Source organism: Camelus bactrianus, chromosome 2, assembly GCF_048773025.1.
Source record: "Camelus bactrianus isolate YW-2024 breed Bactrian camel chromosome 2, ASM4877302v1, whole genome shotgun sequence".
NCBI lineage: Eukaryota > Metazoa > Chordata > Mammalia > Artiodactyla > Camelidae > Camelus > Camelus bactrianus.
The window spans coordinates 83,134,769-83,152,484 of record NC_133540.1 but is presented as its reverse complement, the minus strand read 5'-3'; positions in this window follow the sequence as shown (position 1 = coordinate 83,152,484).

The window sequence follows — 17,716 nt, the reverse complement described above, 5'->3', positions numbered from 1 at the left end:
TAATGATGTTAGTTTTAACAGTCATTTTACTTTGTTATCATCCTCAAGCTTTAGCTAATTGGATGAAAAGGGATTGCAGTTTGTTGTTAATCTTTTCCCAGTGTCGTTAGAAGAAAGAGAATTTTCAGACTCAGACACAGCTAAATCTGAAAAAGGGCCGCAGCAGCAGAGTAGCAGTTTCTACCTCAAGGGCAAATGCTTCTTCTTAATTAGATCTGGACTCAAGCTAACCTCAAAGTTAACAATGTTTTTTCTTAGTTGATTGGTCTGGAATAGATATATCATCACTCTAGAAATATCGGATAAGTTTTAAGATGGACATTTTTCATTTTAAAGATACGTTTTTGCTTCAAGTGGATGTCACTATTGAGGGCTCAAATGTCTTTTTAATATAGGGAGTGCTGTCATTATCCGGCACAGGGAAGGAAGTCTCAAGTTAATGACTGGCACAGGTTTTTTTTTTTTTTTAATTTCTAAGTAGAAATACTCTCAGTTCCAGTGGTAGTAAAGAAAATCACAGGGTAATGCAATTTCTTTGTGTTGGATATCTTAATGGGAAGTTTTTAACCTCTGCTTTTTTCTGTCTCGTCATTTGGTGTTTATGAAGCTTAATTCAGGATAAAGCATGCTATAAACAGAAGACTTGGTATTTTTAGGGGGGGATTTTTTTGTGTGTGTGCATGAAAAGGGAGAAATATGGAAGTTAGGTGTATAACCGCTAGAAGTTATCTTGGAATACTTGTTATTTGTAATGTTGAATAGAGTGAAAACAAGGAGCAAAATATTCATTTTTATGAGCACTGAATCCCCAGTTAGAAATGTCAGGTAAAATGATGATGTCACCTTCATAGATAATAATTGTCAAATTAATTTCAAAGATTACTTCTGTGGTCACATCAACTCTACTTCTAATATGGCTGTGAGGTAGAATCACATTGATTGTAGCATAATAACTCTTTTCTCTCCTATGGAGAATAACTTTATGATTATATGTGTTTTTTGCACTATTGACCTCAAAAAAGGGCACCAGAGTGAGAGTGTGTGTCATCCATCAAAGTGCAGGAAGCATATGGAGAAAATCCTGGTAGGACTGCTGGATTTTAGCAGTCTTGAGGATGGAACTGGAGTCATCTGCTGTAGGGAATATAGTATACTCTTACTTGACCAATAGACCATTACTATCAAAGATTTATCTGACTTAAAGACAGGGAATCAGATTGTATAAATAAATTTCATTTTGTATGAAGAGTGTTTTCCCCCATTGTTTTAGTGTCTATCACACTAACGTGAACATTTGTCTTTTCTCAGAGAAGTATCAATTTATTATCTATCGACAGGTCAGGGTATATATCTTCCTTATTTTGACAGCTGTAGCAAGTTTGGTTGGGTAACATTTTTATTTTTTATTTGCTTTAAATTTTGAGATGTTTGGCTTGGTAATTATGCCTCCTTTTAGGTGGCAAGTTTTTTAAGTCCGTGACACAAATCTTGCTTTCTTTCTTTCTCCCTTTTTCTCTCTCTTTCTTTCATGAAAAGTGAAAGCTGCCAACAAGAGGGGGAGATTTTGCAGTAAGCCCTCAGGAAAGTCATTTGGCACATTTATGATTTTTAGGAATACATGACTAGGAAAAATCCTCACATATAGACTTTAAAATGCTGATGTCATTGTGGTGTCTACCATTCAGACTTTCTTTATATTGAGAATATCTTGAGATTTATTAGAAGTGTCATGTGCAAGTTTAAAAGAATAAACTGAGACAAATGATGTCTCCTATTTTATGTCTTCCAGAATTCCCATTTTAGAAATATCTTCAGATTTTATAAATTTATTGGAGAAAATAGAGTTCTTAACCTTAATTGAAGTTATAATCATTATTAAAATGCAGTTACTGAAGAAGTTTCAGATTCAATATCTTCATTCACAAAAGAATTCTCACCTTCAGAAACAGTAAAGGAAGTGAGAGGAGCAATTGCATTTAGAGATTTGATTATGTCAATGTCCACATTTTGTTCTCTTCCCCTCCATTGATTGGAGTGTTAGGTGCTTGAGTAAGGAAATTGTAATTGAAGGATGTGTTGGCCTGTGGGGTTACTGTTTCTTTGTTTTCAAGGAAGATGATATTTCCATTAGGAGCAGTTGCGACTCTCATATTTGCTTTGTTGTTTGCAGGTTCTTCAACGGTGTCCTTTGGGGTAATTGTTTCTATCTGTGGCCAAGGGATATCAGTCCTAAAGAAAGTATCTACTTCAACCTCTTGTTAGCCTGTAGTGCAATAGAAATTGCTCCTAATTTAGGTAATTTTTTTCTATTTCAACAATGGATTCAGATGTAGCATTTGTGCTTTCTGAAGTTTGAAATTCAGTGTCTTGTTGCTCTGAGATTGGCTATATTAAATTTCAACTAAGAATTTCCTTTTACCAAGGAAACGGTCTCCATGTTAGATGTAGATTTTTCACCAGTAGGAATAATGGTAATTACTTCTGTGAGCAAGTTTGAGTTCCCAGCCATGAAATGGGTTCCCTGAGGAACAGATCCACCTGGGAGGGAAGCCTTGGGTATGTGAAAGCTTGAGTAGGCTGCTACAGGAGCTCTGTCATAATCCTTATTGACTGATTTATTATCAGTAATGACATCTTTATTCACAAGATAAGGCTTTATGTCAACATCTTTTAGATCCCATCTGGATACTTGGGTCATTTTCTTTTATTATATTTACATCTATAAGGTGATTTACTTCAAATTCTGTAGCCATGTCTTTCATTGCAGTGGCTTTGGTTATTTCCTTCACATAACAGAAATTTGGTTTACTACAGTCATTAAGGCAAAGGCATAAAAAACTTGGTGGTGGTTACTCCTTTGAATTCTGAATTTTGATCACCAAACTCATCAATATAAAAAATTTTGTCCTTGGCAACAATAGTAGCAGATGTCTGAGGTGTGACATCTGCCATGTCGTCTATAGAACCAGTGGAATCAGCTTGGAGAACAATGTAGACCAAGGGGAGAACCTTCTGGACCATTTGACTTTTCATATTTTGCCCTTCTGAGATAGTGCCTTCATTAAAGTAAGCCGAGTCTGCAGACGCAGGGTCTAATGCCTCTGATATTAGCACTGTGGGTAATATAAATTTACAACTTACAAGTCTTGAGGGCTGCAGTTTCTATAGTAGAAGCATTAGAAGTTAGGATGAGAGTTTCAGTAATTCCTCAGATGTAAGTCTTAGAGACATGACACTCTCTGATGATGGAAATCTATAATGGCCAATTTTTTTTTTTTTTTGGTCACTAGTAGAGATAGCAGGAGCATTTGGCATATTGGTGGATATCTTTTTCAAAGGATAAAAGAAAGTAAGAGCTGTGTTGATTGTACCTTTTGTGTTTTCATTCACACTGGAGATGTCACTACTGGAATGCTGAGCTAAAAGAAACTTATTAAACCTTGAATCAGATACCACAGCTATACCTGTTCACCTTCAGTAAAATCAGATACTCTGGATGTGGTAGTGTCTACTCTCCTGGGTGTAACTGTCTTAAAAATGGTAGGGGATATGTTTTTCCTGAAGATATGATCACTGTTTTTTAAAGTGTTATTAGTACCAGTTGTGAATGTCCTGTTCTCAACTACCAGTTTTGTGTCTGGAAAAAGGGAATAATCAATTATTTTATTCCCTAAGTTAAAGCCTTCAGAGAGAATTATGGTATCACCGTCACCATTTATAGTGCTTTTCCCCACAGATGTTTTGTCAGAAAAACTAGAAGAAAAACTTTTACTTGCATCAATTAGGAAATGAGCTGTGGGTCTGTTGGTATTGACATTGTCATTTGAATCTTTGATAGCAATGACAACAGTGTCAAAGTTCTTGTTTTCCTGTCTAGGGATCACAGCCTGGTAACTTTCTTTAGCTTTGAACTCTGGGGATGCCGCTTTAGACAGATGGTTTAAAGCAGCAACTGTGGTATATGGTGCATGAGACGCATGTGTCTCAGGGGCATATATGAATGTACTTGTTTTTATAAGGGGATTTTTTGCTTTATCCTCGAATTCAAAGGCATGCTTATCTGGGACATACTCAGAACCACCATCATTAGGCATAATTTTTATATAGTCCACGTATGCTGGAGTGATTTTGCCTGCAGCTAAAACGACCCTTTCTGAAATGTCTTCTGTTAAATAAATGATTTCATATTCAGCAGCTGAATTTCTGTCTATAAACTCTTTGTTCTTAAATATATTCCCTTTAAAAGTACTGGCTGTATCTTTTTCAGAGGTAATGGTATTAGGCAAAATGATAACTTTATTAGGTGGAAAAATTATTTCATCAGGTGTAATGCTATAATCAGTCATTCTTGTGGTGTCTTCTCCCATAGTAAGAACAGGAACAAGTTCAGAATATTTGGACGTTCCTAGGGATGTTGCAAAAGAAGCAGGAAAAGTTGACCCATATTGTAGGCCACCTAATTCAGCTGGAGTGTTTGTGATGGATCCTTCTGTGTTAGTAACTTTATCATGAGAGGCAGGCCTAGATGCTTCTGGAAGAGAAATGGCTAAAAAGATTTTTTTAAAATTAGGAGGTGTTTGAACTTTGAAGGAAGTAGTGTAGACGTTAACAAGGGAAGAATTATCCACATTGTTGTTGCTCTTGGAGATAGGATTGGGCTCAGTTGCTGATGAAAGGAGTTTCCCCACAGCTGGGATGAGAGCTGTTGCATTTATAAAGTGACTTAATTCAGATTCAGCAGCTGGATTTTCTTGATCAAAGAGATTAGCTATTTCCCTTCTCTCACGGACACTGTTTTGAGAGTCTTTTAGGGCGGAAAAGGCTTTCATCATTGCCCTTTGAGACTTGGAAAATTTTTTGTCAGCCTTAGTTTTATAATTTTCAGGAATATCTCTATTCAGAGAGAAAAGTGAATCAATTTCACCGGCTGTGGACATATCTGAAAAAATAGGTGGTTCAGTTAGAAGACCATTCCAGGCCAATGGATAGGAATGAATGTGAGCTGGCATTTCTATGCCCTGCCTCTCTGGAATATCCCCTTCATTAATGGCGTCAGCATATTCAGTTGCTCTCTCTAACATTTCTAACCTAGGTGTTACAGATTCAGACAAGGAGTTATCTGTCATTTGTCCAGAAGTTTCAGTATTTTCATTTAAGGAATTAGGAATAAACATGGCAGATGTTAGTAGAGATGAGAATCTTCTAGACTTAACATTACCTTCTCCAGGTAACAGAGAATCACCTCCTCTGTAAGTACCTTCAGTGGAAAGAACAATGGAGTCTGCCACAGTGCTGGCTTCCTTATTCGTAGTTGAGGAATAGATTGAAGCTCTGTTGTTTGCTTCATCAGTATTTTTATTGATGAATGGGAGATCATCATCAGGAACGACACTGAATTCAGCCAGAGAAATATTGTTCTGTGAATGGGGCATATCTGCCAAGTTTGATTTATGTTTATTTGCATCAAATCTGAATGATATGGTGGTTTTTGCTCCCTCCAATGCAGCACTATTATACAAAACAGATGAGACACCTTTTCTGTTGAACTGGTCTTTGTAGTCTACAGGATTGGTGATCACTGCAGGATCAATAGAATTAGTTGTGAATACTCTGCTCTCTCCTATTCTTGTCACTAGTTCTGGGTCTGGAACACACGGATACTCCATTATTTTGCCTTTAGGGAGAATGATGATGGTGTTATCACTGATTGGAGGACTATTTTCTATAATTGTTTCATCTAGAAGCATAGGTGAAAAAGTCCAGCTTGAATCAGTTAGAGAATAAATCATGGACCTGGGAGCCTTAGTATTAAAATTGGCAATAGAACTTTTGACAACAGTAGGATCATTATCAGAATTAGGAATTTCTTCTTTGGGGAACTTTTGGTGGTTTTTGTTAGCTTTGATATCAATCAGAGATCCTTGGGATAAATGTTCGGAGACTGCAGCGCTGGCATAGGGTTCATGAGACTCAGGTACATTGGAGTCATTGGTAAGTGTGGGCTTTCCTGTAAGGAGACCATTTCCTTCCTTCACTAGTTGAATGATATAGTTATCTGCAGCATATTCAAGGGCACTGTCAACAGGTATAATAGTTACTATATCCTCATTATTTGGAATATTTTGAACTGCCAAAAGGGTGTCATGTGCCTCTTCTGAAATGCTTTCTGTAAAAGGAACTACTTCTATGGGTGTATCTTTCTCTATAAAAGTCTTTTCTTCAAATTTATTGTTATCAATTGTGTTTTTCATGCCTTTTGATGAAACAATTGTAGTTGGGGTAATGATGGCTTTGACAGATGGAGTATTTCTTTCTCCAGGTAAAGTATTAGTATTAGTCTTTGTTATGATGTCTTTTTTCATTTTGACAGCTGGATCAAGTTTGTAATACTTAGACGGACTCGTGAATGCTGTGAAATCAGAAGAAAGAGGGGTTGATTTCCATAATGGTAGACTATATGTTCCAGTAGGAGTGTTTGTAATGGTTCCTTCTCCAGTAGTGACCTCAGGAGAAGAGCTTTGATCATTAGACCCAGATGCTTCTGGAAGTGTTAATATGGAACCAAATGAAGAGATTCCTTTTAAATTGGAGTGTGCTTGAAATTTAGTAGAAGTAGCAAGCATCAAATTTAACAGGGAAAGAACTCTCTTTCAATATATTTGCATCTTTTGGAAAAGAATTGCCTGCTTCAGAAATATTGACTTCCTCTTCCACATTGTTGTCATTCTTGGACAGAGTATTAGACTCATTTGCTAAGGAAAATGTTTTCTCCCCAGCTGGACTGAGAGCAGTTGCGTTTGTAATGTGACTTAAATTAAATTTAGTAGTTGGATCTTCTTGATCAGAAAAATTAGCTATTTTTTCTTCTCCATAGACTTTATATTGAGAAACTTTTATAGGAGAAAAGGCTTTCATGATTGTTCTGTGAGGTTCAAAATATATTTTATCTGTCTTAATTTTAGAAATGTCAGTAGTTTCTCTGCTTATCGAGGGCAGTGAATCAAACTCATTATTTGTGGGATTGTCTGCAAAAGTAATGGGACCAATGGGAGTTCTAGCTGAGATGGAGTAAGGCTTGAGATCAGTTTTATTTGTAATGGGATCATCACCATCCTTAGTAGTATTAAGGAATTCAATCATCGTCTCAAACATATTTGACCATGCAGTTGAAGAATTAGCCAAGGAGTTATCTGTCACTGGGTCAGAGTTTTCAAGATTTGCAGCTGAGGCAATGAACATGGGCTTTTCTGGGAGTTGTGGAGCTAGGAATCCTCTAAACCTAATATTACCTTCTGGAAGCATGGAATCACCTCTGTCATAACTACTCTCAGTGGAAAGAGTATTGGTATCACCCACCGTGTGGCCTGTGTTCATAGGTGAGGAAGGTATTGAAACTTTGTTGTTTAAATTTTCAGTGTCTTCACTGATAAAAGAAAGTTGACCATCAGGGATGCCACTGAAATCAGCCAGAGGGATAATGCTGTCCCATGAGTGTGGCATCTCTGCCATATTAGTTTTGCCTTTAACATTGTCCACTCTGGGTAATAAAATGTATACTGCTTTACCTTGAGCATCATTGTTATAAGTAGCAGATGAAGTGATTTTACTGTAGAATTGATTCTTAGTTTTTAATGGAGAGGTGATCACCATGGGAGCAATGGGTTCATCTTGGAACATCCTTCCCTCAACCATGGTTACTGTTGTTCCTACGTCTGGAACAAGGATATAGTCCATCCTTTTGTCTTCAGGAAAAATAATGATGGTGTTATCTTCCCCTAGAGTATCCCTTTTCAGAGTTGTTTTATCTAGAAACTTGTGAAAGTTCTCACTTGTGTGAGTTGGTGGGTAAGTCATGGATCTGGGAGCCTTAGAATTCAAATTGTCAGTGCAACTTTTGAGAGCAGTAGCGTCAAGGTCAGAACTGATATATTCTTCTCTAGATATCAAATTTTGCAGCATTTCTTTAGTTTTGATTTCTGTTGGGGCGCCTTGAAATAAATGTTTATATGCATCACCACTGGAGTAGAATGGATGGGACCCAACTGTTTTGGGGCCATACATGAGAGCAGTTTTTTTAATAGTGGAATTGTTTTTCTCTTCCTGTGGTTGAAGGATGTATTCATTTGTAACATACTTAAGAGCTGTGTCATCATTCAAAATGTTTATTACATGTTTGTTATTTGGAATATTTTCACCATTTAAAGTAATGTCTGAAGTGTTTTCTGCAATAAGAACTATTTCATATTCAGTGTTTATATCTTTCCCAAAATTTCTTTGTCTAAATCTTTTATTAAAAATAGTGTTCAACATGTCTTTTGTTGAAATATTGGTACTAGGTGCAATGATGTTTTTGTGAGACAGATACTTTCTTTCCTCAAATGGAATATTATTAGTCTTTGTTGCAAGATCTTTTTTCATTTTGACAACTGGATCAGGTTCAGAATATTTAGATGAACTCACAGAATTTGTAGACCCAAAAGGAGAAAGAGTTGATTTCCACAGCAGCTCAGAGGATCCAGTGAGAACATTATGAAGAAAACCTGTAGAACCTGTATCTTCACCGGGAAGAGCAGAGTTTTTAACCTTAGACTCTGAAGTCTTTTCTAGAGACATGGTTGAATCAGTCAAAAGTATTCTTTTTAAACTAGGAGGAGCTTGAGGTATAGCAGAAATATTAAATTTACCAACAAAAGAATTGTCTTTTAATGTCCTTGAATCTCCTGAAACAAAATTGCCTGCTTCAACAATGAGTTCCTCCTCCTTGTTATTATTGCTCTTGGAGAGAGAACTGAGCTCAGGGTTGAGGGAAGTGTTTTCTCCGAAGTTGGAATGAAAACTGTTGCATTTATAATATGACTTACATTGAATTTAGCATCGGTGTCTTCCTCAGCAGAGAGCTTGGCTGTTTTCCTTATTTCAGAAGGGAAAAGGCTTATTTGCCTAGGTGAAAGGACTTTCATTGTTGTATCCAGAGGTTGAACATCTGTTTTAATTTTAGAATTGTTAACAATTTCTCTGTCCACAATGGATGGTGAATCAGCGTCATCATTTGTGGATTTCCTGGTAAAAATTATTGAATGAATAGAGGGAATTATTGAGTCCAAGGAGTGGGGCTGAAGGTCTGTTTGAATTTTAATGTCCTGATTTTCTGAAATATCAGTTCCATGAATAAGATCAAGGTATTCAGTCATTGTCTCTGGTACTAATGATACTAACTTTGAGGAGTCAGTCAAGGAATTGTCACTCATTAGAACAGAATCCTAAGTTAAGACTTGGGGTGTGAGAATGATATTTTCAGTCGTTAGTGGAAATGGGGATTCTCTAGCCCTAACATTTTCACTAGGTCGCATAGGATCACCCCATTCATAACTGTTCTCGGGAAAGAGTAATGGTATCAGCCATATTGTGAGTTGATTTCATAGGTAAAAAAGAAACTGAAGCCCTGTTTTCTTTATTCACAGAATCTTCATCAACCAAAGGAAGTTCGTTATCAAGGTTGACACTGAATGTAACTAAATGAGCAGTGGCATCCTGTGAATGGTAACTCTCTTCCTTGAAAGTTTTGTCTTGATTGTATTCCGACGTGGGTGACATAGTGGGTACCCTCTGGTCATAAAGAGTAGTGAATGAGCCGTATCTCCTGTAGAGCTGATCTTTGCTTATTATTGGATTTGTGCTGCTGGTGAGATCAGTGACTACATCTGGGAACATCCTGCTTTCTCCCACAGTTTGCACTGATTTTGGGCCTGGAGCATTAATATGCTCAACACTTTTGCCTTCTGGAAGATTGATAATAATCCCATTTTCACTTAGGGTGCTGCTTGCTGGAGATAAATCATCTAGAAACTTGGGGAAATTTTTTCTGTTTCCATTGGTTAGGGAGTGAGTTGTGGCTCTAGGTAACTTACTTCTGAACTTGGTGGTATAATCTTTGAGAAAGGAACCAACATTATCAGAATCAGAGTTTCCTTTTCTGGAGATCAGTGTTTGGTGGTTTTCTTTAGTTTTGAGTTCTACAGGATTTTCATTCAGTAGACTTTCAGTGACAGGTGTGTGGAAGGGAACATGAGATGCAAATCTATGGAGCCTTTGAACAAAGGTAGGTGTTTTTGTTGTGGGGCTCTTTCCTTCTCCAACATAAAAGGAATTTTCCTCTGATGAATATTTAAGAGTACTGTTGTCAAGCTCAATGGTCATTAGATTCATATTATTTGGATTGTTTTCCTCTGCCAGTAAAACCACATCTGATTCTGCTGAAAAGTCTTTTTTAAGAGGAGTTACTTTATATGGAGTTACATTATCTTTTTCTGCAGAATCTATGTATCTTTTTCCATTTATAATGTTCCTTTTGTCATCAGTAAATATAATATTGTCAGATGAAATGATTTCTTTTTTAGGTAGAACAGTTACATCTTTAGATATTATAGTCTCATCGGTCATTTTTATGTTGCTCTCTCCAGTAATAAGCGCTGGATCAAGTTCAGAATTATTGATTTTAATAACATTAGCAACAAAATCAGTAAGAAGAAGAGTTGGTTTCTGGGGTAGATGATATAACTTGCTGTAAGAGTTGGTGACAGACCTCTCTAAGTTACCATTATCAAGAGAAGATGAGCCCCTAGCCTTGGCCTTTGTCAGCTTTGTTGTGCTTATTGTGGAATCAGGATAAAATGTTTCCTTAAAAGTTCCAGGTACCTTCTGTTCAGCAGGAGTAACATCAATTTTAAGAATAAAAGGATTAATGTTTGCTGAATTTACCTCTCTTAAATTCACTGGAATTTTGGCTTCAGAAATACAGGACTTATCTTCTACAATAGCCTTAGCTTTACTGAACAATTCATTAACCTCACTTCCTGAGATAGTGATTTCTTTTGCAGATGGACTGATAACTGCTTTATTTACATGATGACTCACAGCAAAGTCAGAAGTTTTATTTATCTGCTCCTTTTCTGGGATTATGGGTTGAAGGGCTATGTTAGGTGAAAAGGCTATGGTGTCAGCATTATCATTAATGCTCCCATTTTCAGTGGTAGGCATGTCAGTGAGTATATTTATAGAATTCTCTGAAAAAGTAATAGGATTTTCCAGAGGAACAGAGGAGACCATGGAGAAGAGCTGAGGGTCACCTTGCACCTTGGTGATTTTCCAGTTTTGGTCCCTGATAGTAGAGTGTTCACCCCGCAGCTCTGATGCCTCTACTGTCACAGATTTATTTGATAAAGAATCGTCTTCACTAAGAACAACTGCAGTTCTAGGTCTTTTCTGATTGGGAATTAATAGAGATTTTAATTTTATGGACAGAACACCATCTGCCTCAGGCATGGTGGAGTCATCATTTTTATCGCTTTCCTTAGAGTCAAAGGCAGAGACGACATTAAGTGAAATGGTGGTGGCATTTGTTGTCTTTTTGGTGGTATTAATAGGACTAAGAGAAGCTACCGAGGCTGTTTTGATTATACCCTTAGTAACATCACCACCAGAAGAGATATTCTCAGGTTGGGAGGCAATATCATGAGCCAAGTGGTTAATGTAATCTTCTGAAGGTTCCACTTCAGCTAAGTCCATTTTATTTTCATTGACTTTTGAGTTTTTTGATGTGGTGGTGTCTGCCAATTCTGGAGCAGATGTGTTACCAACATTGGATGAAATGCCTTTTTTGTAGAAATGGCCTTGACTTTTTATGGATGTGGTGGTCACAGCATGATCAGTGGGGATGGTGCCAAATGTTCTGCTCTCTCCCATGGTAACAATTGTTTCTGTGTGTGGTAAAAAGAGACACTTGATTTTTTTATTTCCCAAACCAGAATCTTCAGGGAGAATGACGATGTCATCATCTTCATATAGAGTGCCTTTTTCCGCAGATGATCTTTTTAGAAGCTCAGGGGGAACAGTCTCAGCTGTATCAGTTAAGGAGGGTGCCATGGTTTTCAGATGCTGAGTGTTGAAGATTTTGGAGTCATCTTTGAAAGAAGTGTCAACAATATTAGAGTCCATATTTTCTTCTTTGAGAATGGTGTTTTGATATTTGTCTTTAGTTTCAAACTCAGGGTGAATTATTCTGTACAGAAGACTCTTTGAGGCCTCATCTTTAGAGGATGGTGTTTGAGATACAAATCCATTTGGTCCCCATGTAAATTGAATAGGTTTTTTAATAAGATGATTTTTTTCCTTCCATAGTTCAAAGGCATGCTTACTTGAAGTATATTCAGAATCACTTTTATCAGGTTCGATGATGATCCACTCCATAACATTTAGATTATTTTCCTTTGCTGGAGTAGTTCCAGGCCAAAGAATAAAGGAATCATCTCCCAACGTATTTGCATATCCCAGTGATAAAGGAATACCCGTTTCAGATATATGGTAATCATTTTCCACATTTATGTTTTTAGAGGAGACAGGAGTGGAGAAGGTCATAGGTATAATGAGGGTATAAGAATTGGTTACGCTACCTGTAGCAATTTGGTCTTTTTCTGTTCCTAGATCTGTTTGTTCATTAGTATAGAATGCAAATTTTTTTCTGGAAATTCCTTTACCTAGTACGACAGTGTGGCCCAGAGCAGGATTTATCTTATCTTTCATTGGAATCATAAAATTTGGTGTTGTAAAAGTAGATCTTCTTTCAGGGGAAAAGTTATATCCTTTTGGGACATTTTCTTCCATCATTGGATAAAGAATATCATCATCAAAGAATTCATCATTTTCAAAATGAGTATTACTGTTTCTCACAAACACTTTTCCTTGAAACTCAGAAGTAAATTTTCCAAGTAGAGGTTTTGAGACTTCAGTCGTATAGGTTGATGCAGGATTCTCAAATTCAAGTTGGTCAGCTGTGGTTTTGGTTGACCCTTTGAAACTGGTGGAGCTATATACATCAGAGTTAAGAGAATAATGTTTATCTGCCAAGCTGTTGCCTTTAGGAACATTATAATTTGCAGTAGGTATAACATAAACATGGTCTCTGACATTTTCTTCTTTAAGTATATCTTTGTCCTCTGCCGTAATGCCTATGTCTGCTTGGGGATCTGCTTTGTAGTTCAATGTTGTATCTTCCTTGAAAGAATTTTTAGATTCATATCTTGGGACATAAAACATGGTGTCAGCACCTCCTTGAGCAGCAGTGGTGACGGTCAAAGCTGCTGGGATAGACTTATGAGAAGTTTTTGGTATTAAATATCTGCTGAAGAGATCTCTTTTACAAGGTTTGTTGCTTGAGGCTGATTGAGAGGAGCAACAGACTTCAAGGTAGAGGAATCAGCCATTAACAAAGTGCCGTCATCTCTAGACGCATTGAGATCTTCTCTGGAAATGGTTAGGTCATCTCCTAGTTTATTAGGTTTATTGTTAAAAGTATTAACTTCATTCATGGCAAGAATGCCTCTCTTTATTGGTGAGGTGGCAGCTATTGAAGCCAAATCTGTTGTAACTTTGGTGTTTTTATTCACATAGGAACTATCACCAGATACAGGAGTAATGCTAAGAGGGATATTCGTTGTTTGAGACCCAGCCATTTTACCTTTATTGGCCAGTCTCTTGGCATTGCTTGCACTGATGGCAGCAGGGGTCTGATGGCCATCTCTGTAATCAATAAAATCTGCATTGTCCACTGTGGAGAGTGATGGTTTATGCTTTATGATGTTCTGAGCAACATTTGAGTTCTCTTTGGTGATAGTAAGTGGATTATCAGTGATTACATTATAGTATAAGTTATGGAGTATGGGATTATCCATTCTCCCAGTTTGGGGGATAGAACTGCTAGGTGGAAGGAATTCAGTGCCTTCTGCTCCTTCCACATTCTGTTTCACAGCTACACTTTCACCCAAGCCATTAGCTATTGTTTTGGCGGCCAATGTCTGAAAATATATTTTGTCATTTTCAGGTTTAGTGACACCATGTAGAACATCGTTTTCTTCCCCAGCAGTGGAGAGGTCAATGTCACTTATTGTTATTTCAGCAGTAGGTGCACTGCTAGTTAATTGGGAAAGAGACTTTGTGGCGTCAACAGACACAAATCCATTCCTTTTAAAGCCACTCTCTCCTGATTCAAAGTACTTGAAATTATGTGCAGGTGGAAGATGTCCTTTTATCTGCATCTTCCTGCAGACTTTACTTCTGAGGAGGGGGTTGATTCTTCTTCATTAGCCATTTCTTTGTCTATGAAACTTCCAAATCTTTTTCTTGGTGTAAGAATAACAGCTGTCTTTGCAGGCAGTGGGGTAATGGCTACGGTGGGCCTTCCTTCTGGAATGGTGGCCTTATTAATCATCAGTTCAGAGCTGTCAGTCTTATTTGTGGTCCCCTTACCTGCATTGGCAGTGGCATTGTATTGATCGTTGGGAGAGGTGAAATCAGCTGTAAGAGAAGTAGACTCCAGTGGAATTTTCAAAGGATCTGATACTTTATTGATTTTCCATTTTTGTATCATGGTATCATTGACATGAGGATTTTTAGCCACAGGATCTGATACCCAAACTTCAGTCAAGGAGTCACCTTTAATTAGCAGAGAGTTTTGAGCTTGATTATTTTGAGCACTGGGCATTAGGGTGGATGACTCTGCTACTGACAGACAAGTGTATCCTTTGTACATAAGAAAGTCTGTTTCAGGGTTGGGACCTGCAGCATCATCGGCATGCTTGTTGTTATGAGAAAGATTAATGATTTCATCCACAGAGTCAGTAGATTTATCTGAAAGAGTGATAGTGACCTTTGAATCTGAGGTCATGTCAGCTACACTGTCTTCACTAAAATCAACAGACCCAACAGTTCCAGGGTGAGTGACAGAAACTATAGGGATGATATTACTCTGGAAATTGGCTGTTTTAAACACAGCAGCTCTTTCAACATCTGTTTTGGCTTTGGCATCATTTGTTGTAATTGTGGTGGGAGTTCTGTGGTCACCTCTGTTGTTAATGAGGTTTGTGCTGTCCATTGTAAAAGGCTTTGTTTTATCTTTGAATAGGGGATTGAACATATTGGCAATGTAAGAAGAGGGGATGATTTTGCTTCCTGCTGCTTGGATATAATTTGCATCAGGGTTAAGAGAGTAACCTTTCCTTCTAATTTCTGTTGTGGGAGTATCTGGATGAATGAAGATGACTTCCTCTACAACTCCATCGTCTTGATCCATGTTCACAGTTTCTTGGACCACAGGACTGAAATTCTCAATTTGATCAGTATTCACAAAATTAAAATAGTTTCTAACAGTTTTAAGGTGTACATTGGCAGGAATATTAGAATGGTACTTAATTACTGAACCATTTAATTTGGATCCAGGTGTTTTAGCAATATTGTTATTGTTATGTGTTGTGATGTTTTCCATTTGAACAGTGTGTTTGCCCTCTATTATTGTACCTTCCTTTAAAGGCCAAGTTATTTTAAAGTTCGTGTTGGTGTTAGTCATTGGCTTTATGGAGTTAGGGTTAGCATAATGCTTTGTAGAAGTGATGTCATTTGTTTTGGAAATAATTATGTCCCCCACATGCATAGTATTTTTTGGTACATCTAATATTATTTTGATATCATTGGAATTACTAATAACATTATTGATTTTCTTATATATTCTATAATTAGGAAAAGACTTTGTAGTATTAATGGGTTTGATATTGGAAATAGCTTCATCAGTGTCAGTGCCAGTCATGATAGATTTGGTATTGGCTTTGTTGTAAGTACTCGGAATAGGAAAAGATTCAAAGTCATTGATACTATTTGCAGATAAAATGCTAGATGTTTGAACATCAACTATAGTTCTACCATGATCCTTCATGTTTGTGGCATCAATTACAATAGAATTGTCTTTCTGTGAAATTTCAGGAGCATTGCTCACAGTTTTGCCAAATCTTCCTAGGTATTTAGTATCGATTATAATTATGTTTTTGTCCTCCATGTCAGGAACATCAAGCAGAGTTGTGTAGTCTTCTAGAATGTCTGTGGCATCAATTTTTGCTGTATTGTCTTCCTTCATAAGGGATGTGGTACCAATAAAGGGTGTACTGTCTGGTCCTGCTTCTTCCATGTGAAAGTTGTTTGCATTTGACATGACAATGGTACCCTCATCTGCAGAGGCACTGAACTTATTCTCAGCATTTTGGATGTACGTGGCAAGATTAGGGGCAAACTTGTTTAGATCTTCCAGTGAATGGGAAGAAAGGTTCAAGACCCTGAATTGTTTTGGAGTCTGTCTGAAAGTAGGAAGTAACAGTGGAATCAGGTTTAAACTAATGGGTAGTCATGGATACAGGTGCTGAGATGCTGTTTTCCCCAGAAACAGTCATCCTGCTCTGTGTTATTCTGGAGTTGGGTGAAAATCTGGAAATTGTGATACTGACCACAGAAGCATCCTGCATAGCAGTGTATGAAGGTGACACATTGCTGTTTGGAGCCTCTGCTGGAATAGAGTTGTCTACTGTGTCCTCAGTATAAGCAAAGCTAGCTGAAGTCTGGTTGGTTGGTTGAAGAGTTACTTGGTGCATCACCCCCAAATGGGGAAAGGTTATATATCCTAGCTTGAAGCGTCTCTGAGTGGTTTCTCTTCGAAAGAGATCCAGAAAGCTTTGTTCCTCTGTCAGTAGACTCAGAGTAGCTCTTTGAATTGTCTGTAGGTGCAGAATTTTCTTTTGTTCTTAGAAGGGATGAGAATTGACTTGCTGAGTGGCTGACTGGTGAGGACAAAGGCAGATTGGCAGACAAATGTTGATTTGTCTGATTGTTTATTTCCTGACTCCCATTATACTAAAGGGAAAGAAGTACAATATTTTTTGTGAGGTTCACCTTGTAGATTATGTTTTACTAAAAACCTGAAATCACTTGTCACATCGTTAAATTGATCAAATAAAGCATCATTCTGAAGGTCTCTGCTTTCTCTTTATCCATTGGTTGTTAAGTCAATCAAGTTAGAAATACACAATATCAATGTGAAAAGGAACAGTTAATATGTTAGGGTTATGTACCTTCTGTAAATATAAATCCAGGTGTCTGATAGCAAACTTTCAGTAAGGAATCTCTTATAGTATAAAAAAGCATGAAGAAGCCCCTTCAAATCTTATGCTATCATGCATTATAACTTCTGTTATCTTTACTTCATATGTATATGATTAATTTTAAAAGAAGGAAATTTATAAATAGAAAATAGAATATTAAAAATACAATGATGTTTTGTTTAGCAAAATGTTATTTCTTGCATTAAACATAAGCTGAAGCTCTAAATACATTTTTTTTCCTCCATATAATTTTTCAGTTCCATAAATATACTGTTATTCAAAATACTGAGACTCACCGGGCAGTAAGCCACAAAATTCAAGATGGTCAGTGTCAGGACTAGGGTCTTCATTTTGTCTTGTTCTTCCAGGCGACTAAGATGCAAGATTGTCCCGTGTTACATTAACTCATTGACAATTTAAATGACAATTTAAAAAATCAGGAATCTTTATTGTACTTTAATAGTTGACCTTAACTTACATGCTCACTTGATTAAAAAGACAAAGACAGCACTTAAGAAATTCTAGTGCATTATTAGAAGTGATAATAAGTGGATTAGGCTACTCTGTTTGCTGCAGTCAATCTCATTTTTACCAGTTAACGAGAATAGGAAGAGTTTTAACTATTCTTTAAAGCTTAGAGACAATCAAGGAGTAAACAATCTAACTAGCAGATACATTTGGACAGAGTACTTCAGTGAGGCCTCCATCGTAAAAATTCATTCTTATTCTCATGTTAATAATAG